The 10,540-nt window shown below is 35.7% G+C and overlaps 1 protein-coding gene across 1 annotated transcript in view; it reads left to right on the forward strand.

Annotated features, from left to right (window-relative positions):
* Window positions 1-10,540, forward strand: part of LOC117102784 (probable serine/threonine-protein kinase kinX) — an 81,868-nt gene that overhangs the window by 5,955 nt on the left and 65,373 nt on the right. The gene's annotated exons all lie outside the window — the stretch shown is intronic.

A 10,540-nucleotide genomic window follows, 5' to 3' on the forward strand; every position in this document is an offset into this window, starting at 1 on the left:
GGGGGGAAGAGAGAGAAAACATTTTAAACCGTTACTTAGAACTTATGTAGGCCTAGGAGAGAGCTATGACGTCCGGTTCGGCCGTGCACTTGTTCGGCAATAAGATATTCAATTCCCAAATAAGGGTTTATCTATAGGTGTAACATGTTTCTTCTGACGCAAATCCAGTTATTGTCTATTATTCAATCACGACAATAACAATTACTGTCAAATAAGGGTTATTGTATGGAACGCCGAGTAGTGTACATGTAATCAATGTGTGAATAAGATATCACAGTGCAATGTTGGCAACAGGTTAGGGGGTATACTGTACAGGAAAATCATCCGTAATAAAATCGAATTTCTGAAATAAAGAGTATAAATAAAAATGTATTGTTTGTTTTTACTTCTACTTAGAAGAACACAGTACCGTTTAAATAATATTTATTTATTAAATATTATGTAATTTAGTACATTATTATTAAGATTGATTGTTTTACGGAGTTTTAATAGCATAGTTTTAGTTAAGAAGTGTTTTTACTGCAAAATATTGTAAGTTGAAACTTTATTGCTTGGAAGAAATTTAACTTAACTATAGCTGTCACTTATCAAGAAAGTTGATTTGTATCTTGGATTAAAGTATATAATAATATTATATAATGCAGGATTGATTAATTATATTATAATTAATTAATCCTGAAATTATAATTATATATGTACGATTAAACAAACGTACCTATTGCAATACAATTATCCTTCTAGATAAAAGTGACTGATTTGTTACCGTATTTAAATAATTAATTAATAATTAAATCTACTGTAGGCATGAATGGAAATAAATTGCTTTTAATAGGTATCAAGCTGCCAGTACTAAGTTGCCTAGTAACAGTTAATTCAGTGGGAACGTTCCCACAAGTAGGGTCCGATCGGATACTCTTGGTAGAATAAAGACACAAAGTTTTGTACGCCGCCAATTCAAGAATGTTATCGGAGACGAAGTCTTTGTACGCCGCCAATTCAGGAATGTTATCGGAGACAAGGAAAGAATGTCAAGAGCCGTCTGGCTTGATCTCTGTACATGGTAACTGTACGAACATGTGCGATGGTTCAGAAATGTAGTTGTTCCCCGAGTTGTTCGCCTATACAGACCCTATAATGTAGGGTTTGTGGCCATGGCCTATACGACGTGTTGATTTATTGTCTATTAATTATTTTACATAAGCGTAATACAGACATTGATTATGATCATTAACCTCTGTTGTGTGTAATAACAGTATTATTGCTCGTTTGAACCAGATTGAACACTTAATTAGTTGGTGAATTCGCATATGGTGATTCATCAATCGGCAGACACTGCACACTTGTTCTGCACGAATGGGCATGTTTTGCCCTATCTAATACAAGCGAACCACAGAAACGTGTATTTCTATTGTTACCTTCTTGATGAAAGGCGCTTACAGTTAAAATTCTTGATTTTAGGGCGATGTATTTCATGTTTTTTTTTTTTCTAAAATAATACACAAAATCATTGAAAAAAAAACAGTGTCGGTCGGCAGCCTGTCAGCGTCAGTCGGAAATTTTGAGTGGCGTTTATATACTTTCTGCTTTAAATCAATCAATGATTACGACAAATATAATAAAATTTGGCAGTATATTAATATTATCAACATTCTTCTTTTCTTCTTCCTCTTTTTCACTATATGCATCGACACTGTAATAAGAAAATAATAAAAATCCTTTGGTTTGATTATCCACATATAAATTCATTTGTTTCAAATAGATAAACCGAAATATATTATGAATCTTAAAACATTATTATTAACTTACACAAACCTAATAAAATGTTTTGTTCGCAAACACATCGCAGTATTAATGCCATTGAATTGCCTAAAATCATATTAATTAATTTGCAGCATAAAGACCTGATAACTCAACACGATTATCAAAATATGATTGCATATATAATGTACATTCGTTTGTTTTAAATAGATAAAACGAAACATATGCCATCTAAATCATTAATTATTAACTTACACGGGACTTACACAAACTTAATAAAATCCACTATTGTTTTGGCAAACTAATGGCAGCATAATAATTCCCGGATTTCCTTAAAACTTATTTGGCAACGTAGAAGATCTAACAAAAACACGAAATAATGGATACTGTAGCACCAATAGATTAACCACACACACACACACACGTACAGCATGCACAGTTTTGCGCCTACTTGACGTTCCATACAAATATATCCCAGCCGAACTTGTACACGGCCGAACCGGTCCTGTACACCGGCCTAGCTAAATCTCTCCTTGGCCTAGATAAGTTCTAAGTAAGTTTCAAAGGTTAGTTAATAATAATATTCAATATTAGTCAAGGGGGCGACTTGGTTAGGGGGTGACTTTGCTAGGGAGGGGGGACTTGAAAAGGGGGAGACTTTACAAGTCAAGGGGCAGACTTTACAAGTCAAGGGGCGACTTTACAAGGGGCGACTTGACTGGATCCCGGATGTACGTCACATGCGATTTCTTTATAAATGATCGTTGTCCGATCGTTAGCTTGTTGTGGGTGCAATCTACGCTCTGCAAACAAAAACGCTAGAATCCTTTCTAGCATTACAAACTATACAACGTCGCGCAAATGAAAGATCTATATTTACTCTGTACGTCATTTAAATAAAGTGCATGACTTGTCATTTTACTTATTATTTACTTATACCCTCTTAAATAAAAAGCTTAGAATGTCTAACCATAACTAAATAGATTTTGTTAATATGTACATGGGCTCATCCCTGAACAACTTAGTATGAAAGAGATATGCTGTGAAGGAAGGTCCCTTTGTAATTGGGATACCCCTGTTAAATTGACTTTGATATAATATCACCTATAATCTTTAAGTAATATTATCTAATAATAATATAAGTAATATAATAATAATAATAATAATAAGAATAATAATAATAATAATAATAATAAGTAATAAATATAAATGTAAGTAATAAGTAATATAATAATAATATAGGTGTTTTTTTCCCCAATAAATACTGTAGTTGAGTTGATTCTTTCATGACACATGCAGTTGAGTGTGTCTTTCTTATATGTGATTGACTCGATTGTCATGAAAAAAACTATAAATCTGACATATTTATTACATAGGTTAATTTAGAAAACAAGTTCTACACAATATACAGTACCTATAAAACCTCTAAAATTTTGTGAATATATCAGCGTCAATTTAACAGGGGTATCCCTATTACCAGGAGACCTTCCTTCACAGCAACTGGGCCTATCTCTTTCGTACTAGGTCGTTCAGGGATGAGCACATGTACATATTAACACATTGCTTTAATATGGTTTAGACAGTCTCAACTTTTCATATAAGAGTGTATAAGTAAATAATTAGTAAAATGACAAGTCATGCACCTTATTCAATTAAACGTAGTAAATAATAGATCTTTCATTTGCGCGACGTTGTATTTGTAATGCTAGAAAGGATTCTAGCTTTTTGTTTAAAAATTCCAGTTGGACCAGTTGGAACTGGAACCAGTTGGTGCTGTGTTTTGGACACTTTCAACTGGTCCTAGTTCCAACTGGTCCCAACTCCAACTAGTTTCAATTGGTCCCAGTCCCAACCGGTCTTCAATTGGTCCCAGTCCCAACTGGTCTTCAATTGGTCCCAGTTCCAACTGGTCTTCAATTTGTCCAAGTTCCAAATGGTCTTTAATTGGTCAAAGTTCCAACTGGTCTTCAATTGGTCCCAGCTCCTTTTTGTAAAATGACAATGGCTCTAATCAAATTCCTGTAGGCTTACAAAATACTCTGAGTTTAAGGTATACAACCATAAATTCTTTAATTAAAAAAACATCAACAAACATTATGTGGTAGGGACATTATTCCCCTAGAGTCTCAATCACTTCCATACACCTTCACATATCGTTTGTCTTGCTGCTACACATACTGTACCTAAAATTCAAGCTTATTCTAGATTCCTAGGCTTTACAGTCTTATTTAAATCAGCATTTTTATCCGTAATGTAGGCCTATTACATTAAAACATCAGTTTATCATATATAACAATATTCAAGAACCTTTCATGTTACAGGCATGCATAAACCAGCATACTTTGTATACTGTACTAAAGCAGAAACTGTCCATAATCATGCCTTTTCTTGTCCAATTGTAGCAAACTAAACTAAGAATATTGATGAGATGAATTCTGCTGTTGAACAAATCAATTTTAAATATTGAACCACGTTGACTTTTTTTTTGAGTTTCACCCTTGCTGAAAGATTATAACAAAAGAAAATCTTTAATAAGTTACTGTGTACACTAAATTAACTGTAGAGCGCATATTATAGAAACCTTTCTTGGGAAAAAAAATGAATGGAAAATCAGACTATACAGGTCAATTATTAGAAATTAGGGCAGGGGAAACTTTTATGTCCTGAGAAACGCACATTAATGTTAAATGTACCTTAATAAACACTCAAATTTTAAATATGTTATTTCCCTACGAAATTAATGTATTTAAATTAGTATGGTATGCATAATGTAGCTAAGATAAGTAAGATAGCAGTTTATGTTTTTTTTTTTAAATCAAAAGTGAATTATCCATTTCCATTTCTGGTTTTTTGTTTTTTTAGTTTTAGAAAACAGCTTAGGCCTACATAACAATTTCAATATCCCCTATAGGCCTATTCAGAGAGTGTGCCTACTAACGTATGCCCACTATTCACTTGGTAAATAGAAAAACAGACCGTGCGTGGTGCAGGACGTGGGTGCATACAAATGACAGCGGGCGTCCTTACACTGGCTATGTACAGAGCCATAGATAGAAAGAGTTGCGACATTGAGAATTTAGAAGCCATTTTGTTTCATACGCGATGCGCGTTCTGTGTCTAACATGATGTGCGTTCCTGTGTATAATATTGTATAATACATTTAGCGGCCTCCTGTATAGTTTAATTTCATTTAATCTTTTTAGCAGTCGAATTTCATGTAACTATTTATAGATTTTTTTTAATGATTTCACTATTTTATATCCAATTTCATATTATAAAATAATTCTGTAATAATTTACTATTTTTAAGCAGTTCTTTAATCCTCGCCGATAGACCGAGAGAGCCCCTCGATGGCAAGCATTCTTTAATTAAGCAATCCTTTAGTAGCTCCTATTATTTTTGCAAATAACTGATATGTGACGACCAGCAAAAATTAATTAAATATGTATATCAAAATGTAATTTAAATCCGTTTAGGGTATATAAAATTTTGCTCTTTAAATTTGAATATGAGCGAGCCCTATACAAATCTTAATTTATTAATTTGATTATTATTATTTATAAATATTAAAATAGTATAGGTCAGTTGGCCGCAATATATAAACTGTGCTTTGCTGTAAATGTTATAAATTGTAAGTGTTAAATGATATACAGGATCTGTGATATATTCAACTTGTGTAATTATGTAACGTACATTTTATTGTATTAAAAGTCTCGCCTCTATTTTAATATTGTATTATGGCTGTACAGTACTTTTATAAACAAACTGCACGAGCGTGTCCGCTGTTTTAAAAGCGTCGTTTCCAAAATAAAGTTATAATAAGTATATAGTAGTATAGTAATAGTATGCAATAGAAACAGCAAATCATTTTAAAGATTATTAAACATTACCTTTATTTTCATTGTCATTCGTATTTATACAGGCTGTAAAAGATTTGAAATTAAAAACCATTTTCTAATATTGTTTAGCGAACAACCTTTAAAGATCGTCAGAAAAGGTCGGAAAAATTTTCTTTTATTTAGCTTAAATGTTTTTCCGAACGTATCTAGGCGAATGAGAAAATAAAAATAAAATTTTAATGATGAACGTAAACAGTGTAATAATGCAACTGATAAATGATTTAAATTTATATAATTAAGAAATATATATATATATATATATATATATATATTTAATATATAACTATTAAAAACATATTTAATATATAACTATTAAAACATATTTAATATATAACTATTAAAAACAATTAAAAACCAAAGAAAAGATTACCATTAAATAAAATAGGTCGGGTTCATTGATTAAAATGTGACGAATTAACGATAATTGAAAACAATTCTAATTTTAATTTCAATCATTTACGCGAGCACGGAATTTACGCGAGTACGCACGCGCGCAAATATTCGATTACATATGAATTCTTATACGCTGTCCATACTAAGTGATGTTAATTATAAAATATAATTGTAAACCCAATTAAATGTGTGAAATTAATATGCAATGTACGTAACACATATACTTTGCATGTGTTCATCGGGAAGATTATGAAACAAAATGGACGGTGTGTACCACGTGACTTTCGTAAACCAAGGAGCGGAATGTCGCAACTCTTTATATATATGGCTCTGGCTACGTACTAGGGCACATTGTTTGTTTCTCTGTGAATGAGTGTAGTTGGCTCTCTTGTTCTATTTGGCCTAATTACATACACATAACATTACATGTTACAGGTCTCCCTCTAGAAATACCCCTCCAATTAAAGAACACCTTCAATTAAAGACCACTTTTCTATGGTTCCAAGTTAACAAATGTCTTTTATTATTCTATTATTATTCTAATTAGGGACCAAGCTGCTAAAGACCATAATGAAAACCCTGGTCCCAAAAGTGGTTTGGTGGGAGACCTGTATTTAATAACCTCCATTTTAGAACTACAGTAACATCTCTTTTTTTGGAGCATGATATTAAATAGCGCCTAGGCCAGTAAACTTAAAACGTAAACAAAACATTATATTCACCTTTGTAAGTCAGGAAAATTTCTGTTTCTGCAATCAACTGCCACCATAGACACAGTAAGCCTTCAAACAAACAAATTACTTCTTTACACCACCTCATTTGATTGAGTTTTCACTTTGTAATTGAAACCAAACTGAGAATCCTGAAATATAGTCTAATTTATATTAATTAATTAGTGATTACATACATTAACTTCCGGCAAATAATAATTGCTTTACCCTACCCACCCCACCTCAGTTTACCCCTTTAAGAAACCGATTTTATTTCATTAAAACATGCACTTATATAATAATATTAAGTGAGAGCCCTAATTACCATTATTATAGCTTAACATGGCGCAAGGCTGCAGTTTAGCTAGGCCAACAAAAGGACCTACACATAGCCACAATATTGGTCCAAAGCATTAAATAGCTTTAGAAAGCATTGATATAGCTTGTAGCATAAAATAGCTTTACGAAGCATATTGAAATAGCTGGTGGCATAAAATAGCTTTATGAAGCATGAAGGTTTATTATTAATGATTTTTTACTTAAGAAATTTAATTCAATTATGCAAGATTCATCCCATCCATTATTTTCAGACATTATTATAAATAGATCGGGAAGGGTTAGACATAAACAAAACAAAATATCCACATCGCTTGTAATCTAGTTAATCAAAATTTCAGAAGATAACTGCACAGGACTCAAATTTTGTATCTTGTAAACAATTAAAAATAATAATAATAATAATAATAATAATAATAATAATAATAATAATAATATGAAAATAAAAATACTAATAATAATAATAAATAATAATAATAAATACACCACCACGTCGGTGGTGTTACGACGTCCGCTGATTCCTTGTTGATTCCGGGTAGACTTTCACTAACTTGTAGTTCTGCTACTTCTTCTTGGCCACCGCTTAATTCGTCTAGGCTTTTTGGACCCAGTAGTTCGTCAACTGACTCTTGACTACTGCCTACCGAGTCGTTATGTTCAGTTGGTGTCGTTTCGACCATCTCGATTGGGGCTTGTATATCCGGCCCCTCGTCTCTGGCTTCAGCTTCACTTGCTGTGCCCCAGTATGGCAAAGGCTTTCCCTCATAGACTTTAAGTCGGTCGATATGAACCACCTTGCACTTCTTCTTTGGCCCTTCCTGGATTCTGAACGTTACCTCTGATAATTTCCTTACCACTGCATATAGCCCAGCGGCATTGTAATTTTGGAGACTTGCCTATTGGCTTGGCCGAATTGTACAGCCACACGAACTGCCCTTCTGCTAGTTCCTGTCTGCTTGCTTTCTGGTCATATGTCCTCTTTTGTCGTCGTGCACTAAGCTTCAATACGTGTCGCGCCCGTTCATGAGCTGCACGAATTCTTGTCCGAAGTTGCTCAACGTAGTCTGTCTTCACTTCGATATCCGTTGCTCCAGTAGTGGGTAGCATTAGATCAAGAGGGAGGGCTACTTCTCTCCCTAGCACCATCATATTGGGTGTTTCCCCTGTCGATTCTTGTGCATCTATATGCGAAGGTTGCACATGGTAAATGTTCATCCCAATCTCTTTGATTACGATGTGAATCTAGCATGGTTGCCAACATGTTTACAAGAGTACGGTTGAACCGCTCAACCATGCCATCGGACTTCGGGTTGTAAGGTGTGGTCCGTGTCTTATCTATGCCTAGAATTTTGCACAATTCCGCAATAAGGTCCGACTCGAAGTTTCTCCCCTGATCAGTGTGTAACTGTCGTGGGACACCATACCTCAGCACGAAGTTCTCCACGAAACAACGAGCAACAGTTTCGGCCCTCTCATTTGGTATTGGGTAGGCCTCCATCCATTTGGAGAAATAATCGCCAACAACGAATATGTACTTATTGCCTCTATCAGACCTATCAGATCTATCAGAAAATGACCTGTTATATCCATCGCCACCCTCTCCATCGGACTGCCAACAGCCTGCTGCTGAAGTGGGGTTCTCTTTTTCTTGGGTGGTGATTTCCTTCGGGCGCAAGCATCACACTGCCGAATCCACGTTTGAATCCAACTGCGCATCTCCGGCCACAAATAACTTTGAGTTACCCTAGCTGTAGTCTTTGCAACTCCCAGATGTCCGCTGGTTTTTCCCCCATCTCCATGAAGTTCTTCTAGAGCTGCCGCTCTCATCTCTACTGGAAGGACCAGTTTCCAACTAATATCATGTCCGTCATCTGATTCCCACCTACGATACAAAACTCAATCCCGCACCTCCAACAAGTTCAAAATCTGCCAGTACACTTTGTCAGTTCGGCTCAATCCAGCCATTTCCTCCCATGGCAGTCGTGGCCCGCCTTGTTCCTTGATTTCCATAACTTTCCGCATTGAATTATCTCCCAGTTGGGCTTTACGAATGTCATCGAGGTGAGTGTTGGGTTGTATTTGTATCGCTCGTACAGAAGCATTAGTTCCTGATGAATCTAATGGTGGTTCCATTTCGGCCTCTACGCCTCCCCAGGCTTCTTTCTTCTTCTGCACGTTATCTGCGGTCTTTCCACATTGTGGTTTCCTTGATAGCCCATTAGCGTTCCCATGTTTTAGTCCAGGCCGGTGGACTACTTCAAAATCATACTCTCCTATCGCCTGTAGCCATCTCGCTAGCTGTCCTTCTGGCTCCTTGAAATTCATCAGCCAGAGCAATGACGCGTGATCAGTCCTGATCACAATATTGTGCTACACGACGAGAGTTGTTAGCAGTGGTAGTGTACTTAAGACATCATCGCCAGTATCTTTATGGGCGCCATATACTGGCGATGATGTCTTAAGTACACTACCACTGCTAACAACTCTCGTCGTGTAGCACAATAATTTCGTTCGGATTTACTGAGGGTACGGCTTGCATAGCTGATTACTCTTTCCTCGTCACCCCGGATTTGTGAGAGTACTCCACCAATACCTACATCAATCGCATCAGTGTCCAATATGAACTGTCCCTCCGGTAGAGGGTAGGCCAAGACTGGCGACCTTGTTAATCGAACCTTTAGTTCCACAAAAGCTTCCTCACAGTCAGTATCCCATGAGAATCTTCTGGCTTTCTCAGTTAGTTTATACAGTGGTGCTGCTATTGCGGCAAATCCCTTGATGAAACGTCTATAGTACGAGGCTAATCCTAAGAAACTGCGTACTTCTCTGACCGAGGTCGGTGTAGGCCATTCCTTTATGGCTTCAATTTTAGCCGGGTCGGTCATCACTCTAGCATGCGAAACTCGATGCCCTAGATACAAGACTTCCTGTTTGTTTCCAAACTCTGTTTAACAACACTTGATATGCAATTTTACTTTCGGAAAATTTGGTTTTGGCAAATTGATGTCGGCAATCCGGTCAGATCCTCGACAGTGTATTATGTACGTCGATGAAAAAAAACTCATTTTCAAGTTTGAAAAGCAAATGGGAAAACCCATAAAACAACAAACGGCCATATAATGCAAAACAATTTAAAATTAAAATTAAAACGGAATAGTAGAGAAAATCCGATCAGAATGACAAAATAAACTAAGCATCCACTGGAAGGAATCCCTGCAGACGGATCCGTCATCAGTGCAGCTAGGGTACAGACCCAAACGAAACGTTTGACCAGCTTACGTATGGCCCAAACTAGTCCCAAGACCACTAATGATTACAGAGCCAAACCAAGGCAATATATACACACACAGCCCAGGTGTGAATGCAAATAGTGGAATACAAGCTATGCTGCTCGGTTTCAGTAGATACAGAGAATATTTTGTCATTCTTAACGCGTCCTACGAA

This window comes from Anneissia japonica, unplaced genomic scaffold (genome assembly GCF_011630105.1).
Source record: "Anneissia japonica isolate Jap-2015-1 unplaced genomic scaffold, ASM1163010v1 scaffold287760_len733007_cov179, whole genome shotgun sequence".
Lineage (NCBI taxonomy): Eukaryota > Metazoa > Echinodermata > Crinoidea > Comatulida > Comatulidae > Anneissia > Anneissia japonica.